Here is an 18,857-nt window from a genome sequence, read left to right on the forward strand (position 1 = left end):
CCTTGGCTTTGGGGCTCCTGTGCTCGTCAGCAGGGCCCAGACTCCAGCCAAAAGAACTCACATTTAAAAATATAATAAGGGCAGCCCAGGTGCCCAGCAGTTTAGCTCGGCCTTCAGCCCAGGGTGTGATCCTGGGGTCCCGGAATCCAGTCCCGCGTCCGGCTCCCAGCATGGAGCCTGCTTCTCCCTCCTCCTGTGTCTCTGCCTCTCTGTCTCTCTCTATGTCTATCATAAATAAATAAATAAATAAATAAATAAATAAATAAATAAATCTTAAAAAAAAAAAAAATATATATATATATATATAATAAGGGCAACCCAGGTGCCCAACGGTTTAGCACGGCCTTCAGCCCAGGGTGTGATCCTGGAGACCCGGGATCGAGTCCCCACGTCGGGCTCCCCACATGGAGCCTGCTTCTCCCTCTGCCTGTGTCTCTGCCTCTCTCTCTCTCTCTGTGTCTCTAATAAATAAATAAAATCTTAAAAAAATAATAATAATACCCAAGTGTTGTGGCCCGTGAGGGCCCACGGGCCGCTGTTCAGAGTGGGAGGACTCCAGGGCCTAAGGAGTCACGCCGGGGCTCCGAGCCCCGCGCCCCCAGCCTCCCCCGTGAGGGCAAGGAGGTCTGGGGCTCGGGTCGTGACACCCTGGGCGGCCGCCCCCATCCCCACCCCCGCCCCGCCCCCCGGGCCAGGCCGCACGTCCCCGCCCTCCCCGCCCGCCCTGCGCCGGCCCCTCGGCCGTGGGGTCTGGCCCCGCCGCCCGGTCCTCCCCCAGCGCCCGCGGGGTGGCTCCGAGGCCGGGGCCGGGGCGGGCCGATCTGCGCCGCCGCTGCGGCTCCTGCGGCTCTGGAATTCCCGGGGGAGCCCGCGCCCCCGTGGGCGGGCGGGGCGTGGGGCGGGGCTCTCGGGCGCGCGTGGCCGGGCCTGGACCTGCCCGGCGTGGACTCACGTGCACACGCGTGTGTTTCTGCATCCAACTGTGTTTATACACCGGTGTATAATTTTTTGTGCACACACACTCAGTGACGCTTGGGGAAACTTTTCTGAAAATCCTGGGCTGGCAGTTTAAATATAAAAAGGCTTTGTTTAATGCCAGAAGCATTTCCCCCACGCTCTGGGAGTCGTAGAACACTCACCTGCTTCCCTCCTCCTCGCTTAAAGACCCCGAGGCAGAGGCTTTGGGGAGGGGGGCGGCTTCCCTGCAGTGAGGGCCTCCCCACCCCTCCGTGTCTCCCTCCACTAAAGGCTTGCTCCTGCCCCCCACCCCCACCCCCACCCCCACCCCCACCCCAGGCTGTCTCTCTCCTGGGGCTGTTTAAACTCTGAATCTTACCCCCTCCAATATCTGGGGGTGTTCAGAGGACTCACTCTGGCAGTGGAATTCCAGTTGAAATGTGGCCAGGACGTGGGACACCCCCACTCAGGAGCAGTGTGGTTGGAGGTGTCTGGAGCGTGGAGGCAGGCAAGGCAGAGAAGCTAAGAGCCAGAGGAGCAGAGTGAAGTCTCTCAAGGTCAGGACACTCCACCCATGTGGGGAGGAGAACACCTGTCTGCCAAGGTTGTTTTGAGTTTTATTTTATTTTATTTTATTTTATTTTATTTTATTTTATTTTATTTTATTATTTTATTTTATTTTATTTTATTTTATTTTATTTTATTTTATTTTATTTTATTTTATTTTATTTTTAGATTTTATTTTTTTATTTGACACAGAGAGAGCATGATAGAGCACAAACAGGGGGAATGGCAGGTTCTCGGACCCCAGCCGAAGGCCCGAAGGCAGACACCTAACCCGCTGATCCACTCAGGTACCCCTTGTTTGGAGTTTAATTCCTTTTTGGTATGTCTTGTGGCTAGCCTGTCTAGCACGTAGTAGGTACTAACCAAGGACAACTTCTATTAGTCCTTTGGCTTTTTGCAGGAGGAGGTAGAGTATGGTGCCAAAGAGCATACTCTTTGGATTCCAGATTTAAATCCTGCCCCCACAGTTGGGTAACTTACTCCTTTCTGTATGCCTCTTTCCTTCTCTGGAAAGTGGAGCCAGTGGTGGTGGCGTGCCTTCCAGGGTTTATTACGAGGACGAAAGGAGTCAACTCACGTAAGCACTAGAATGGCCCTGGCACATATTTGTATTGTGTAAATCTCACTGTTTATTATCTAGGACAGAGGTTGGCACCACCTGTTTTTATATGCCCCCCCCCTCCAGCTAAGAACGGTGTATACATTTTTTTTTAAAGATTTTACTTATTTATTCATGAGAGATACAGAGAGAGAGAGGCAGAGACACAGGCAGGTGTATACATTTTTAAAGATGGTTGGGGGAGGGAAGCAGAAGAAGACTAATATTTCAAGATGCGAGAAAACTATACGGAATTCAAATTTCAGTGTCTATAAATAAAGTTTTATTGGAACACAGCCCCGGCCATCGTTTGCATATGGTGTATGGCTGCTTTCACACTTCAAGGGCAGAGTTAAGTAGTTGTGACAATGTCAGCTCCACTCATGCAAGAATTTTTGCCTGTTTGATCATTCGTGTATCTCCAGCACCTGGAACAGTGCCTGGAACATATCAGATGCCCACTAAGTTGGATGAATGAGTTTAGTCCCAGGTAATGCTGGGGCTGAGGCCAACATGTTCCCCGAGCTGGGAATGGGGGTCCCTTTGGAGATCCAAAGGGGGAATCTCTCCACCCCCACCCTCTCAGTGGGAAACAACTGCTGCCCACTTCAGCCCTCCTCTAGGTGAGACATTCCCATTGTTCAACTCTACTCCTCTCTATCCAGCCAAACCACACGAGCAAGCCCTAGGGAGAAGCAATTTGGGGTAGTCACTGGGAGGTCCCAATCCCTTTCCTCCGCGCATTCACAGCAGGAAGGAGTTTGAGGATAGCTTCCTGAAGAGAAGAACGTGACCTTCCTGGGCCAGGTGCTCCACGGCAAAGGGGCTGTGGGTGGGCCTTCCTCTCCTGGAGGAAAGAGGAGAGAGGAGGAAGGGGAGGCCCAGGGCTTGCTGGGAGCATTTATGGTGAGATTCTGCTCAGCTTTGCCAGGGGGCCCTTCAAAGATCCTGGTGAGAGATTCCTGTGACAGTTGGCTGAGAGAGAGAAACAGATAATCCCAGTGTGGGAACATTCTCGGGTCCTCCCGTTGAGGGGCATACCAGCCTGCCCAGGTGACTGGGCCTGAGGGCTGCAGAACAGAGACTCCCAGGGCGGTGGGTGGAGGCTCCTTCCTTTATTCAGTGTTTCCTGAAATCCTGCTGTGTGCTGGGCGCTGGTGCTGTTGCCAGGAATAAGATCTGGCCCCTCCCTCCCAGGTGGAACCCACGGCATTTTGGACAAATAATTATGATGCACTGAGATAAGTGCATAGTCAAAGGGCCCCCCAAATGGGCTGAGCATACAACCAGACATTTCACTGAAGAGGAAAGAGGAAACCCAAACAGCCAAAAAACACACGAAAAGAAACTCAATATGACTCTTGGTCCAGACAAATGTAAATTAGAGCCGCATGAAAAGCCTCTTTCTGCCCATCAGATTAGCAAAAATTAAAATGGGTGATCTCACCTAGTTCTTGTTGGTAAGCAGCGGTGGGGAAGGCAGTCTCATACATAGTTGGTGGAAATATGAATTGTTGCAGCTTCGGGGGAGAAGAAATTTGGCAATACATATTAAAATATAAACAGAACACAACAAAAAACATAGTCTGTGTCCCACAACCATGCTCCCAAGATTTCATCCTGGGACTTAAGGATGAATGTACAAAGATACTTATTAAAATGTTTTTTGGGGATCCCTGGGTGGCGCAGCGGTTTGGCGCCTGCCTTTGGCCCAGGGCGCGATCCTGGAGACCCGGGATCGAATCCCACGTTGGGCTCCCGGTGCATGGAGCCTGCTTCTCCTTCTGCCTATGTCTCTGCCTCTCTCTCTCTCTCTCTCTGTGTGACTATCATAAATAAATAAAAATTAAAAAAAAAAATAAATAAATAAAATGTTTTTTGAGGTGCTAAAAATCTGGGAACATTTCCCTCCAGGATGAAAGGTAAATGGTGATGATATAGCTATACATAAAATATTATGTGGCTATGAAAAAGAATGAGTGGGCTTTGCTCCCAGTGCCCTGGAGGGTTTTCATGATACATGGTCAAGTGAGGAGCATCAGAGGTGGACAAATGTCTAGTGTCTATAGTATGATGCAGCTTTATTGTATTTTATTTTTTGTTTAGAGAGGGATGAGAGAGAGCTCGAGTGGGAAGGAGCAGGGAGGGAAGAAGAGAGAAAATATTTTTTTTAAAAGATTTTATTTATTTATTCATGAGACACACACACAGAGAGAAAGGCAGAGACACAGGTAGAGGGAGAAGCAGACTCCCTGTGGGGGAGCCCGATCTGGGACTCGGTCCTGGGACCCCGGGATCACATCCTGAGCCAAAGGCAGATTCTCAACCACTGAGCCACCCAGGCATCCCGAAGAGAGAGAATCTTAAGCAGTCACAGAGCCCAACACAACCAGCACAGAGCCCAGCTCGGGGCTCCATCTCATGACCCTGAGATCACCACCCGATCAGAAATCAAGAGTTGGACGCCTGCCTACTTGACTGAGCCACCCAGGCACCCCATGATGAACCATTTAACACTACTACCAGCTCGCTTTTTCCCAAACATGGACTTTTTGTTTGTATATGGCCTGTAAGCAGAGAGAACCTTGTAGAAGGCTATACACCAGACTGCCACCTTGGCAGCGGGGACTGGGAAGGAAGTAGAAAGGTAAGAGAGGAAGCTAACTTGGTCCACAACAAAACTGAGAAAGCTTGTACTAAAAGTCCGTAACCTAATGTTTTATGTTGGATGTTATTGCAAATCTATGAAAACAAATCTGCGCACAAACAATGAGAAGCTAGTGACACAGACAACGGAAAGCGTTGCTTTAATCTTGGGTGGGTCTGTGGGCAGTTTTCCTTCTGGGTTTCTATAGTTTCCATTTTATTGTTTCTTATACAGTGTTTAAGAAATAGGGAAGGGAGGGGCAGCCCCAGTGGCGCAGCGGTTTAGCCCCACCTGCAGCCCAGGGCGAGATCCTGGAGACCCTGGATCGAGTCCCATGTCGGGCTCTCTGCTCGGAACCTGCTCCTCCCTCTGCCTGTCTCTCTCTCTCTCTCTCTCTCATGAATAAATAAATAAAATCTTAAAAAAGAAATAGAAAGGGGATAAAAAGAGAAGGGAGATCGTGGAATGGCAGCACGATCCCCAACTGCAGACTGGCCAATTGATTGTTTCTAGGGATGGGACGCTCAGGAGTTTGAAAGGAGCTTTGGAAAAGAGGTAAGATAAGACTTCCTCCATTATAGGGAAACTGGCTAAAAAATCGAGCTGGTTGGAAGGTGAGAACAACTGGAGGGTAAAACTTCATCCTTTCCAATAAATATCTTAGGGGTACCTGAGTGGCTGAGTCGGTTAGGTGCCTTTGGTTCAGGTCGTGATCCTGGGGTCCTGGGATTGAGCCCCACCTCGGGCTCCTTGCACTGCAGGGAACCTGCTTCTCCCTCTGCCCCCTCCTCATGCTCTCTCTCTGGCTATCTTTCTCTCTCTCAAATAAATAAATACGAATTTTTTTTTTATGATAGTCATACAGAGAGAGAGAGAGAGGCAGAGACAAAGGCAGAGGGAGAAGCAGGCTCCATGCACCGGGAGGCCGACGTGGGATTCGATCCCGGGTCTCCAGGATCGCACCCTGGGCCAAAGGCAGGCGCCAATCCGCTGCGCCACCCAGGGATCCCTAAATATGAATTTTTAAAAAATAAGTATTTTAGGGGATCCCTGGGTGTCTCGCGGTTTAGCGCCTGCCTTCAGCCCAGGGCGTGATCCTGGGGACCCGGGATTGAGTCCGTCCCCCATCGGGCTCCCTGTATGGAGCCTGCTTCTCCCTCTGCCTGTGTCTCTGCCTCTTTCTCTGTGTGTCTCTCATGAATAAATAAATAAAATCTTAAAAAAAAAACTTAAAAAAAAGTATTTTAGTGCCTAGGCTTTTCTAGGTTTATTGTAGGCACTGGGGACACAGCAATGAGTAAGAAACACAAAGTCCCTGCTCCCATGGAGCTTATAATCTAATGGGAAAGACAGTTATTAAGTAACAACAAATAACTATGAGCTGAAGTATATGACATACACTTGAAGATAGAGTTAAGAAAAAAAGATAAAATGAGGGACACCTGGGTGGCTCAGCGGTTGAGTGCCTGCCTTTGGCCCAGGGCGTGATCCTGGAGACCTGGGATCGAGTCCCACGTCCAGCTGCCCGCATGGAGCCTGGTTCTCCCTCTGCCTGCCTCTCTCTCTCTCTCTGTCTCTCATGAATAAATAAATTCTTAAAAAAGAAAAAAGATAAAAGGAGATCATGATGTAGACAGTGTCATATGGTGCTCGTCTCACAGAGCACACAGGTGCGTGGCAGGTGCCTGACGTTGGCTGGGCCAGTCACAGTGCTCAGGATAAGGAGTTGGGGAAGGAGGCTGGATCTTTTGCACTGACCTTGAAACTGGCAGGGCAGCTATTTTATCACTGTGTGGTCTGAGAAAGGAGCCACCATGCAAGAGAGAAAGGCAGAGTGATGGAGATACCACAGCCCTGGTGATATTCTTTAAATACTTGAATCTTCTCATGCTTGAAGTTGGGACCACATCCTTTTCGTTTAAGTTAGATTAGAAAAAATCACTTGCGATAGAAAAATTCCTAAGGTATTATTATTATTAATTATTGTTATCTCACTGCTTCTACTTTTGTGACTTTGCTAAAAGCCCAAGTGAGGCTGAAGACCTGCCCAAGAGGTGATGCAGCAGCATTTCTGGCTTTAGAGTCCCCAAACTCTGGGCTTAGCTTGACAGATACATTTGTATGGGGAAGATCCCAAAAAGGTGTGTGCTTTTCTCTGTGTTCCTGGATGTTGAAAGGCATCTATGCATGAGAGCCGCAGTCTGTGACTAGGTGGATGTTCCACCATGACCAGCAGACCCTTCAGCCTGCCTAGAGATACAAGGCTGCCTGATTCCTGAGGGCCTGTGAACACAGATTCTCAGCCCCCACAGGCGCTGCTGGATGTCTCTGCTCACCCTCTGCCCAGACCTAACAAGTACTCCGAGGCCCTTGTGGAGCAGGCAGGGCAGCAGACCACCCAGGGCCCTGCAATTTTCTCCCCTGGAAGTTGGGCACAGCCTGGCGGCTTTGCTCTTGTCCGGAACATTGGTTTCTCAGCCTTTCCTTCTACAGGCACCCCTTCTTTTGCACATCCAAAGAGCTTCCAAAGAGGCAAACAGAGAAGCAGAGCCAGGGAAGGGAGGAGAGTCTCGATCTTGAGTGGATGGCTTCTTTTTCTCCTTCTCCTTCTCCTTCTCCTTCTTCTTCTTTTTAAGATTTCATTTATTTATTTGAGGTAGAGAGGGTGTGAGAGAGCTTGAGCTAGTGGGGAGGAGTGGGCAGAGGGAGAGGGAGAAGTGGACTCCCAGCTGAGCAGAGAGCCTAATGCCTGGCTTGATCCTAGGACCCTATGATCATCTGAGCTGAAGATGGTGTTTAACTGACTAAGCCGTCCAGGAGATCCCGGTAGATGACTTCTTGAACTTCAGACTGCACCCCTGTAAAATGGAACCCTCTCTACCTCCACTGCCTGTTCACAGAGCCCTCCCTTAGGGTCAAATGACCTTTGAGTACTGTTTAAGATCCCATATTTCAGATAAGGCTCCTGGAGCTTCCTTCTTGACCTAGGAATACCTAAATACCAGAGGCTTGTCCTGCTCTGCTGCTTATCCAGGGCAGCCCCCTTGATCCTACAGCAGCACTTTAAAATAAGACAGGCTTCGATTGGAGAGAGGAAAGGGCTTGAACCTAGGAGATTTGACTTGAAGCTGCTACATTTGAGTGATACTGAGAAAACATCCATTATCAATATCAAAGAAAGCACCCCCACCCCAAATGTGTAAAATTTTAACATGCATTGGGGGCATACAGGTATCTGCTACATTATTTATTACTTGTTGGAAATCTCCTCTAATTGAAAATTAAAAATTAAAACAAAGGGGTGTCAAGCTGGCTCAGTTGAAAGCATGCAACTCTTGATCTTGGGGTTGAGAGCTGGAGCCCCACATTGGGTGTAGAGATTACCAAAAAAAAAAAAATTAATTAAATTAAAAAAAAAAGAAAAAGAAAAAAGGCGCCTGTCTGGCTAAGTTGGTTAAGTGTCTGCCTTCCTCTCAGGTCATGATCCCAGGGTTCTGGGATGGAGCCCTGCATTGGGCTTCCTGCTCAGCAGATAGTCTGCTTCTCCCTCTCCCTCTACTCCTCCTCCTTGCTTGGGTTCTACTCTCTCTCTCAAATAAATAAATAAAATCTTTTTTTTTTTTTTTTTTTTTTTAAATTTTTTTTTTTTAATTTTTATTTACTTATGATAGGCACACAGTGAGAGAGAGAGGCAGAGACACAGGCAGAGGGAGAAGCAGGCTCCATGCACCGGGAGCCCGACGTGGGACTCGATCCTGAATCTTCAGGATCGCGCCCTGGGCCAAAGGCAGGCGCCAAACCGCTGCGCCACCCAGGGATCCCAATAAATAAAATCTTAAAGAAAAATTAAAAGAACCTGGAACTCCATAGAGATTTGGGGGAAGAATATCCCTCCCTCCCCACCAACTGGACAGGTGATAATTGTCTGTGGTTCCCAGACATCATCTTGATCTCTCTATCTGTTTATCTGTGCGTATTTAAACATTTATCCATCTAAAATCAATACATCAAGGCTATGCTTCAGGCAGGCAAGGCGAAGAAATGGCAACTGGGCAAGGGGGAAATCTTCAGTTTTATTTTATTTTATTATTTTTTTAAGATTTTATTTATTTATTCATGAGAGATACACACATACAAACAGAGGCAGAGACACAGGCAGGGGGAGAAGCAGGCTCCATGCAGGGAGCCGGATGTGGGACTCGATCCTGGGTCTCCAGGTTCAGGCCCTGGGCAGAGGGCGGCACTGAACCGCTAAGCCACCCGGGCTGCCCTATTTTATTTTATTATTTTAAAGGATTGTGTTTATTTATTCATGAGAGACACACAGAGAGAAGCAGAGACACAGGCAGAGGGAGAAGCAGACTCCCTGTGGGGAGCCCAATGCAGGGCTGGATCCCAGGACCCTGGGATCAGGCCCTGAGCTAAAGGCAGATGCTCAACCACTGAGCCACCCAGGTACCCCAAAACCTTCAATTTTATTTTATTTTAAAAAATTAATTAATTTACTTATTCATGAGAGACAGAGAGAGAGAGAGAGAGAGAGAGAGAGAGAGGCAGAGACACAGGCAGAGGGAGAAGCAGGCTCCATGCAGGGAGCCCGACGTGGGACTCGATCCCGGGACTCCAGGATCACACCCTGGGCTGAAGGCGGCGCTAAGCCGCGTTCCCGGGGAGTCGGTGGACGTTCAGAGGGCAGATGAGCGGAGTTTGGGGGGCGGGTTTGCGGGTGTGTTGCCTTTTTGAAGGTGGGGGGCCCCGGTTGGCGGCGTCCCCGGGGCCGCGGCGGGGCGGGGGTGGGCGCCGCGTGGAGCACCCTGCGGCACCCCGACCGCCGCGCCCCCACCCGAGCTCGCGGCCACACCCGGGCCGCTCCGCCCCCAGCGCAGGAGGTGCCGGGGCGGGGTGCATGCTCCCCGGGCGGCCCCAGCACCTCGGCCTCCCTGGTGCCAGGGGCGGGGGAGGGGAGGGGAGGGGACGGGGACCCGGACTCTTCAGATAATGAAGCAGACCTGCGGGGGGTGGGTGGGGGGTCGCAAACCGTCCGCCCGGGACCCAATCCTACTTAAACATAATTAAAAATACTTAAGCTGGTTGCCAGGATTTAAAACACAAAGGCACACAGAGCAGCGGCGTGGTAGCTTCCCACCTCTTTGCAAGGGTGTTCTCCTTGGAGCCTCTCCAGGATCCTGGCGTCATCCGCCGGGTCAGCTTTGCTTTGGAGACGGCCGAGGGAGGTTGTGAGTCCCGCTAGATTCCTACCGGACCCGAGGACCTGGAGTGCCATGAGTCAGGCCCTGGGCTAGACGACCCGCATCCCTCAGACCCCCTGTCCCCCTCCACGGGAAGTTCCAGCAGGCCCAGGACCTTTCTGCCTTGCCCAGCTGGATCCCCAGCATCTGGCCCCGTTCCTGTCACAGAGAAGACCCCAGAGGTTGCAAATAAACATTTGCTGGGTGAAGAAAACAAATCCTTACATTTACAGATAGTAAGAGGTAACTTTTTTTTTTTTTTTAACATTTTATTTATTTATTTGAGACAGAGAGCATAAGCAGGGGTGGTGGGGGTGGTAGTGCATGGGGTGGGGTAGGGGCAGAGGGAGAGGAACAAGTGGACTCAGGCTGATCAGAGAGCTGCACCTGGGGCTGGGGGCTAGGACCCCCAGATCATGACTGGAGCCCAAGGCAGACGCCTAACCAACTGAGCCACCCAGGCACCCCAATAGGTACCTTTTCTGAGCATTATCCTAACTGCTTTATGTACTGGCTTGTTCAGGCCTCACGATAGCTCTGTAAGGTAGGAACCAGCATATCCTTGTTTTCACAGATGGGGAACCAGAAGAGGCACAGAGAAAGGAGGTAACTTGCTGGAAGGCAGGGGAGCTGAGAATACAAAGCTGGCTGTCCTCTTTCGGGTTGTCCCATATCAGTTTTACCTATCACTAAAAGAAATGACATCCTCACCCCACCCGGTAACCTCAGGATATTTGGGTCTCTCATCTTCTCCCCTAACACTTCTCTGCCACCTGGTATGGGAACTGGGAGCCGTGGCTTCAAGGGTCAGCTCTGCCGGTAGTTGGCAATGTGACCTTGGGCAAGTCGTTCCCCCTTAGATATCAGAAAGATGCTCCCATCTTTGGAGGTGCGTGTTTGGATTAGATCATCTCTAAAGCTCTGAATCCTGTGGCCTTTATGGGAGCGGGGGTGGGGGTGGGGGGTTGCTGATCTTTCATTTTCTGCCCTTGGCAAACAGGCTCTTCAGGAGTCCTTGGCTTAGCCGGATGGTGGCTCTGCTCCCAGGGGCGGGAGAAGGTTTGGAGTGCTGGCAGAAACTTCCTGAATTTTCCCTAGCTCCTGCTGTGGCCTTGGCTCTGGGTGGGGGCTCCAGGGCCTCTCCCAGTGGGTGCCGGAGGCTGGAGCCGCCTTTGTCTCCCGCAGGAGGCCAGCCAGGCGGCTTTGGCTGCAAGCGGCCCCTGCCCAGGCCTGGGAGATGGTTTTTTTCCCTGTGTGCTGCAGCTGGGACCGTTTATAATAGGAAAAAAAGAGAATGACCAGGCCAGCCGGCTGGAAAATAAAGAGACTTAAAAAGAAAAGGGCTAGGCTGTTCTTCTCCTGTGGAGGCTTTGGTTAGGCAGAAAGTTTTAGTTCCTTTCTGAAAGGCATTTGGGCTTTTGAAGTCCCCTGCGGGAGCTCCCTCTGGCCCCTGGGAAGCCAGGCCCTGGCATGTCCCAATGTGCGTGGCCAGGATGGGGCCGGGGCACTCAGAGGAGGCAGCAGCAGGCCCTGGGAAACACTGCAGCAGGCTGGGCTCACTGGGGCCCCAGCCCGGCCCCCCTCTGCTCCCAGCCTGAGCCCTACCACCCTGCTTTGGTGGTCTTTCACCTGAATTTCCTCTGCTGCCTCTGGCTTTGAATCCTGGCCTGGTGCTAGGTCTGGGAACTAGAGAGATTTCACAAATGGGGAGACTGAGGAAAAGGGAGGGTTTGCCTGGGGTTAACCTCAAGGAATATAGGCGTCTTGAGGGCCTGTTGTGTGTGCTTTGCCTATCAATATTAACATTAGCTAATATTTATTATGCCCTTGTAGCATGGAAGGGCCCAGTTAATGAATCCAGGGACCTAGCAGATAGAAAGGTACAACTGTGTGCGAAGGCACCTCTCCCAGCAGCTGCCTTACCAGCTCTCTTCTGGGGCCTTTGCTGGTTCCATTTGTTGCAAATGAGCTCTCCTCCTTGTCTGTCCACCCCTCAGCAGGGTCACACACCATATCCATCACTGAAGAAGGACCACAGTCAAAACATGACATTTATCAACCAGCTACTATATGCAAGGTCCTGGATGCCAGCTCGTTTCATGCCCTCTGCACATCCTGGAGCAGGTCAGTGGTGACGTTATCTTATTGCGCACTACCATTCCATGCCACTGGCATTATTCTCCTCATTTTATTCATGATGTTGCTATGTCCTGGGATGGAATGCCAGACCCTTTTGGCTCTAGAAGCTGAACCCTTTCCTTGGTACTGTGCCCTGTCTGCTTAGAGCCTGCCTCTGGCTTCTCTGGTCAGCTTGCTTCTCCAGCCACAGCCACTGGGCATGAAGTGAGCACCACGGGGGGCCGGGGTGTACATATCAAACTCCACAGGTCTTCCTTGAAGTATGTTCCATTGTAGTTGGGTGGGCAAATAATTTTACCAATCCACCTGTGCTGTCCACTAGAAACCCTTTATGTGAAGATGGTTGTTTGCACAGAGATGTGTTAGGCAACTCCTCTACTGTCACACGGATTGGCGATCTTTCTCCCAACACCATGGCTAAGTTCTGAGCATCTGCAGGGCACTAGCAGGGGGGAGCTGGGTAGACTCAACCCTGCCTATCCTGCATCTCTCCTTCCTGCCCATGGGTATGGGGTCCCCAACTATATGTGCCAAGTACTGATACCACCCATAGTCATAGTAGTGTTTTTCTGAAATCTCCATGGCGTTTCTCTTAGTCCTGGGCATCTAGTAGCTTCTTTTCATGACAGTGTGTGTGTGTGTGTGTGTGTGTGTGTGTGTGGTTGTGTGTGTGTGTGTGGTTGTGGTGGTGGTGGTGGTGGCGGCAGGGGGTGGAGGGGCGGTTAGAAGGAGAAAGGATACATGCACAGGAAACAAGCAAATATCAGATTTGTGTGTGTGTGTGTGTAAAATCTAAGCTAGTTTGGTCCTGCACACTCTTAGGTCCTTGTTGGTAATTAATAGTGGCCACAAAAGAGGTGGGAGAGGGTCTGCTATTCTCATGTAACCTTTCTACCAGGTGAGAGTGAAGGCAAGTCCCTGACCAGATCTTGCCACACACACCGGTGGTTATTAAAACAGTACCACCTTGGACAAAACAGTTCCTATAACCAGCTCAATGAAGTCCCAGCATTCTGTCCTTTCAGATTATCTAACCACTTCTGGCATGAAAGGTGTGCTTGGGATGCCCCCCCCCCTCCATCCCACCCCCTGGTCACAGTCCTGGGCAGGATTCTGTGTCCCTGCTGGGTATCATGGAATCCATTCTGGCTGGACACGGACCCTTGAGTGATCAAGCCAGCTGTCCTCCGGGTACAGGTGACCCCAGGCTCAGTGGATCTGCATTCCCTGTTTAGGTGAGGTGGAAGTGTCTCTAGATCATTTCACTAAAGCACATTTTGAATGTCTTTAATTTCACCAACAAGAGTTCATTTGTTTAAATCTGCCACATTTTTTGATACCCTGTTTGCAAAATAGCAAAACATTGGTTGCTGGTTGACCTACAGATGGCCAAAGGTGTTGTGATGTGTTCCAGAGTGTGCCCTGCCTGATACAACCACTCCTAGTTAAAACGTACGAAACTGGGCACCTATCACATTCATTATATACTGAATTGTTGTCTCTTTTCAAGAATCACAGGTGTTGGAAAAGAAGTCTTTTGAGAGCACAAAGCAACAAGTGATCCTGAGTCCAGTGACCTCAGGCATGTGTGTGCCACACACCGGGGCAGTTAGAGGTGGTCCGGGGAGATTCTCAGAGCCAAGGCCAAGAGTTTCAAGCTTTCTGAGGGTGTGAGTCCACTGGGACCCTCCTGCTAAGTTGGTTTCTTTGCCGCCTTGTGGGTGTTCCCTGCAAAGACTGCTGACACTTGAAGAATTAAATAATTATAATAATGATGATAAAATAGAAATGGCTTTTCCAGCTGAACAGAAACTGAAGACAAGGAGGTTCCCACACCCGTTGTATTGTTTTTGGCACTGTACTCCCAAAGCCCCCGGGAGGCAGATGTCTGGGCTCTCTGAGTCGTGGTCATGGAAGGGGGCGGGGGAGGCAATGGGACCTTTGGAGAATTTCAGGGGCATCTGTGGGGACTTCCCGCCCCAAAAAGCCAGGCTGAGAACTGAGCAGGGAAAGGGACTTGTCTTGTCTTACTCTGTTCGGAAGCCTCAGAAGCTTCAAGAACAAGTCCTGTAAGAGGGACCCTCAATGTTGTAAACACCCGTGTAGAGGCCACTGCCTGTTAGCAATTGAGGGGTGCCAGGCCTTCTCCTGATGGTTTGACCTTAGTACCCCCAGGACAGGAGTGCCCAGAGAAACCTGGATGCCACGAATAGGTGGATCATGCTAATAAAACCACAAGGCAGAAGACAAAAAGGAAAAAAATCATATCCACTCAAACACAGATTCCCTCTCAATAGACCTAAAGCTGCTTGAAAGCTTCTAGAAAGCAGGGGCATGTCTGTCCATCTCTCAAGGGAACACCAGGGGAGGAAGGGACTTGTCAGTGCAAGGAGGAAACATGCCAGTTGTGCAATAGGCATCTCCCTCTAGAAACGTGGTTGACCTTGGGGGGTGGTGAAGGTGAGAGGAAAGAAGGAGAGTGGAGGCTGGAACATGGCTGTCAGGGCTTGTGGCCTTACCCTAGGCCTGACAGGCCATACTCACTAATATGAAATCCTCAGGGCAGCCTCTTGAGATCCACACTATCTGCATCCCCCTTTTGCAGATGGGTAAATGGAGGCCCAGGAAGTCCCTTGCCTGAAATTCTGAAGCCAGACAATGAGGAAGGCTGCTGGGTTGGAAGATGGGTCAGATGAGCTCATCAGCCCGGCTGTGACTACTGCCTCCTTTCGTTCTTCTTCGCTCGGAGCTGCGACAGCCTCTCCCCAGACTCACTCAGCTTCCCACCTCAGACCCTTTACACACACTGTTCTCTCTGCCAGGAACTCTGTTCTCTCCCCTCTTTCCTGCCTCCTTCCTCCTCCTCCAGGCTCTCAGCCAGACCACCACTGTGACCCTCTGTTTTTTGGCCTCATTTACACTATATTTTTCCTTCTTAGGATTGTTCAAAAACTGTAATTAAATAATTATTTATGGGGCCATTTATTAAAAGTCAGCCTCCCCACTAGAGAACCAGCCTCAGCAGGGAGGGCCTTGGTCCCTGATCGTTGCCTCCCCTTCGGTTTTGGCACACAGTAGGCACACAATCAATAAACACATGTTGAATAAACAAATGAACAAAGGAATGGACTTGTTTCCTGGGGGGAGACCTGGGGGGGGGCTTAATCTTCCTTCCCCAAAAGGGCTCTTCCTTATAGCCAATGCAAGTTTTCCCAGTAGAGTGTGACCTTCGGGTAATTAAAAGGTGAACAAAAATCATAAATTCTATATTGTACATATTCCAGTGATTGTTGTTTACTTGCAGGGTGTGTATTAATGTGTGCAAGGGTGTGTGTGTGCACGCACACGTGAGCCTTTGCGGATGGGGAGAAGGTGGTCATTTGGGGATTTACTGCAAAGCAGCTCTTGAACAACTCTGGAGACCCTTCAGAGATACTAGTTCAGAGGCCACCAAGGGAGCCCTACCTTATTTGACTTCCCTGTCTTACCTTTTGTCGGCCACAGCACCCCCTGCATTCACGGGATGAAAACCTGCCTCTTTTTGAAACTCAAGAAGGAAGCCTCTCTTGCTGTGGGTCTGGGAATGCATCATTAGGTGTGCGCAGAAAAGGTGGGGAGACAGCCCTTTGGGTGGGAGGTGGCCGCTCCTGCAGCCAAGTTATGACCTGGAAGGAAGGCGCCTGTTTCTGTGAGCAAGGTCTCATTTGTTTTCAAAAACGTCAATTTGTAATTTCTGTTGCATTTATATGATGGTGGCTTCTTTGAGTTTACACAGGATGTCCCCGGCCCCTCCTTGGGGCAGGAGCAGCTGTCCACTTTGTGGATGAGGAAGAAGAGGCCCGAGAGGCCCTGCTCACAGAGGAAGGGCCCAGACCCCGGACACACTGATGGAAGTCGGGCAGGTGACCTTTTTCTGGTCCCTGGTCGCCAGGGCGGTGAGAAACAAGGCCTGCCCTGCCCTCACCCAGTGCCCCCTGAGACCCTTTTAGTAGGAGCTCCTGGCTTTTTGCTGCTCTGGAATTTACCTTAAAACAGCATTTTTCTGGAAGGAGTTAAAAATGAAACAAGCTTCAGAGAAAGCGGGGCCGGGCTGAGGCAGGGATGAGGTCAAGCTCCCACTGCACCCTGGCTGCCACGGAGCTGGGGGGCGGGGGGCAGCGGACAGGTCCCGCAGGGGAGGGGGGAGGGGGGCGGGCCGGAGGCGAACGTGTGCGACTGCGACGTGCGGGGAAGGGGTCCAGAAAACTTTGTGCTCTTCTCCAGGACCCGGGCCCTGGTGGATTCGCTGGGAATCCGCTGCCGCCCGCCCCCCATCCTGTTACCCCACCTCTGGCCTCGGGGGCTTCCGCCGTTCCCGGAGGGTGGAGAAAAGGCGGCCCCGCGGGTCTCCCACCACCCCCCGCTGACCCCTCCTCCCCTCCAGCACACCCCTTCCCCACCGCGCTCCTTTTGTCCGTCCCCTTCTCTCCGGCTCCCGGCTGGGCGAGATCCGCGAGGCTTCGGCCCCCCAGAGGGCCGGGGCGGGGAGCCCGGGGCTGTTCTCCGCCCCCTCCCCCGAGGAGAGGCAGCCCGCGGCGGGGGCACCCCGGAGCCGAGGCCAGCCGCCCCCCTCCCCCAGCGTGTGCCATCTGCCGCCTGTCAGCCTCTCTCCGCGGGCCTCGATCCCAGGCGCCGGCGGGGGTGGGGGAGCTGCTCGCTCGGCCCCTCCCTCCTGGCTCCTTCCCAGGCGCCTCGCGGCCTCTGCCCTCGCCTTGGCCCTTGGCACCCCCTCCCCGCCCTCGCGGCCGTGCCCGAGCTGCGAGGGGCGGCTCCCACCGCCCTCCGGGAAGGCCAAGACGTTGCACGCTCCGGGACAGCAGCGCCGGGGGCGGGGGGCGGCGGCCCGGGGTGGTGGTGTGGGCAGCGCCAACTTGGGGGGCGGGGGCTGGGGCCTGGGTCTCAGTCAGGGGACATCTCTGTCCGGCCCCTGGCCCCTCTGGGGATCCCCGCCGCCTCCCGGGGTCGAGGTGTCCGCCTCGGCGTCGCGTTTCGCCGGCCCCCCGACTGTCCCTCGGAGGCGGCCTTGAGCGCGACAGCCTGGCCTCCCCCGTCCCAGCCCCCCCGCAAGCCTCAGGCCTTCCCCGCACCCGCCGGCCCGCGCTCCCCAGCCGCGGGGTGCGGGGGTGCGGGGGTCGGGGGTCGGGGGTGGCCTCGACCTCCGCAGTCGGCGCAGCGAGGGGTCGGAGCCCGCAGGCCGGGCGGGTCCGCGGAGCGAGCCGAGCGGGGCGCGGGCCGGGCCGGCGGGCGGGCTGGGGAGCGGCGGGGCGCAGGCGCCCTGCTTGGGGCGGGCGCCTCTGCCCGGCCAGCCCCCGCGCGGCGCTCGGCGGGCAGCGGGTTTTTCCCTGAAAGGTTGCCCTGGGTAACTCGTCTCCGAGGGGACACAGCCCTCCCCTCTCCAAGTGGCAACTTATCGATCCGCGAGATTGATAACCCCCAGCGCCGCGCCGCGCGCCCGCTGCGCTCTCCCAGCTCCGGGGCGCGCCGGCCCAAGGTGGCGCCACTCGCCCGGGAGGGGGGCGGGGTCGGGGCCTCTCCCCCACCCTGGACCCGGCCGCCTGCCGCGGGTGGGGGAGGGGGAGGCTTCAGAGGGACGGTTTCGGGGAGTCGCCTGCCCAGGGCTCTTCCTGCGTCTGAGCGCTTCCCGGGCGGGCTCTGAGGCCGAGCCTCCGTGGGCTCAGGAGTCGCAGGGACGCGAGGCGCCCCCTGGTGGCTGGGGCAAAACTTTGGGGGAAAGCGGGAGCAGGTTTCTTTTGTCAAGCGCCGGGGGGGGGGGGGCGGGGGGGGAAGGCAGTGCTACTGCAACGTTTTGGGGGCGAAGATGTTCCTTTTATTGTCTTGACTAAGAAATGCGCACCCAGACGCACCATCCTTACAAATGCAGGTGTGGAGGGGCGAAAAGAGTTAGCTCCGTGGTGGGAGAGTTTGCAGATGGGGGGCAGGGATGGTCTCCAAACACCGACCGGTGGGCAGAGTCCACGAGGGAAAAGCCGAGTTCGCAGATAATTCATGTGCGTGGGGCATAATTTGCGGAAGTGGCCGTGCTAGGGCAATTCACCCCAGTGGGGGCCCCCCCCTTCTTTTTGCAGTTTGTGATGCTAATTCATCTTGGCAGCACGCGTGGGCCCTGTGTCAGTTCCCTCCTCCCGCCCCGGGTGCCGCGGGCGCCCAAGTCGGGGCCCCGCGTGCCGGTGCGGTGCCCGCGCCCGCGCCCGCGCCGTGCCTGCCGCCGCCGCCGCCGCCGCGGTCCGGGTTTTGCGGGCGGCCGGAGCTGTATTTCCAGCGCTGTCCATCGCTCGGTGCTGTTGGCCCTCTCTCCGTCTGATCCGAGCCGGAGCAGTGCGGGGCGCCCCACGGGATCAGAGCGCTCCCCCGCCGGGACTCCGCTCCTCACATCCTCCTGCTGGGACCCGGCTACATTTCCAGCCAAGCCTGGCTTTATTATGTGTCTCTGCAGTGCAGCCCCAGCAGCCGGATCGGGAGGAGGAGAGCCAGCGACCACAAAGAAGACAGGAGCGCAAGGGAGGCTGGCGGGCGGGCCGGCGCCGGCTGGAGCGCGGAGGAGCCGGGGCGCAGCCGCCGCCGCCGCCGCCGCCGCCGCTGCCCGGGAGGACGGGAGCCCGGCCGCCGCCTGCTCGTCCTCCTCCGCCGCCGCGGCCGCCGC

The 18,857-nt window shown here is 53.6% G+C and overlaps 1 long non-coding RNA gene across 1 annotated transcript; it reads left to right on the forward strand.

Moving 5' to 3' along the window:
* The first annotated feature begins 9,928 nt into the window (after window positions 1-9,928).
* On the forward strand, window positions 9,929-15,282 carry LOC144314428 (uncharacterized). Its single transcript, XR_013380307.1, has 4 exons — window positions 9,929-10,261; window positions 12,016-12,142; window positions 13,668-13,827; window positions 14,763-15,282. It is a non-coding gene; the product is annotated as an uncharacterized LOC144314428 (long non-coding RNA).
* The last annotated feature ends 3,575 nt before the right edge of the window (window positions 15,283-18,857 follow it).

The sequence above is a fragment of the Canis aureus genome, chromosome 5 (assembly GCF_053574225.1).
Source record: "Canis aureus isolate CA01 chromosome 5, VMU_Caureus_v.1.0, whole genome shotgun sequence".
NCBI lineage: Eukaryota > Metazoa > Chordata > Mammalia > Carnivora > Canidae > Canis > Canis aureus.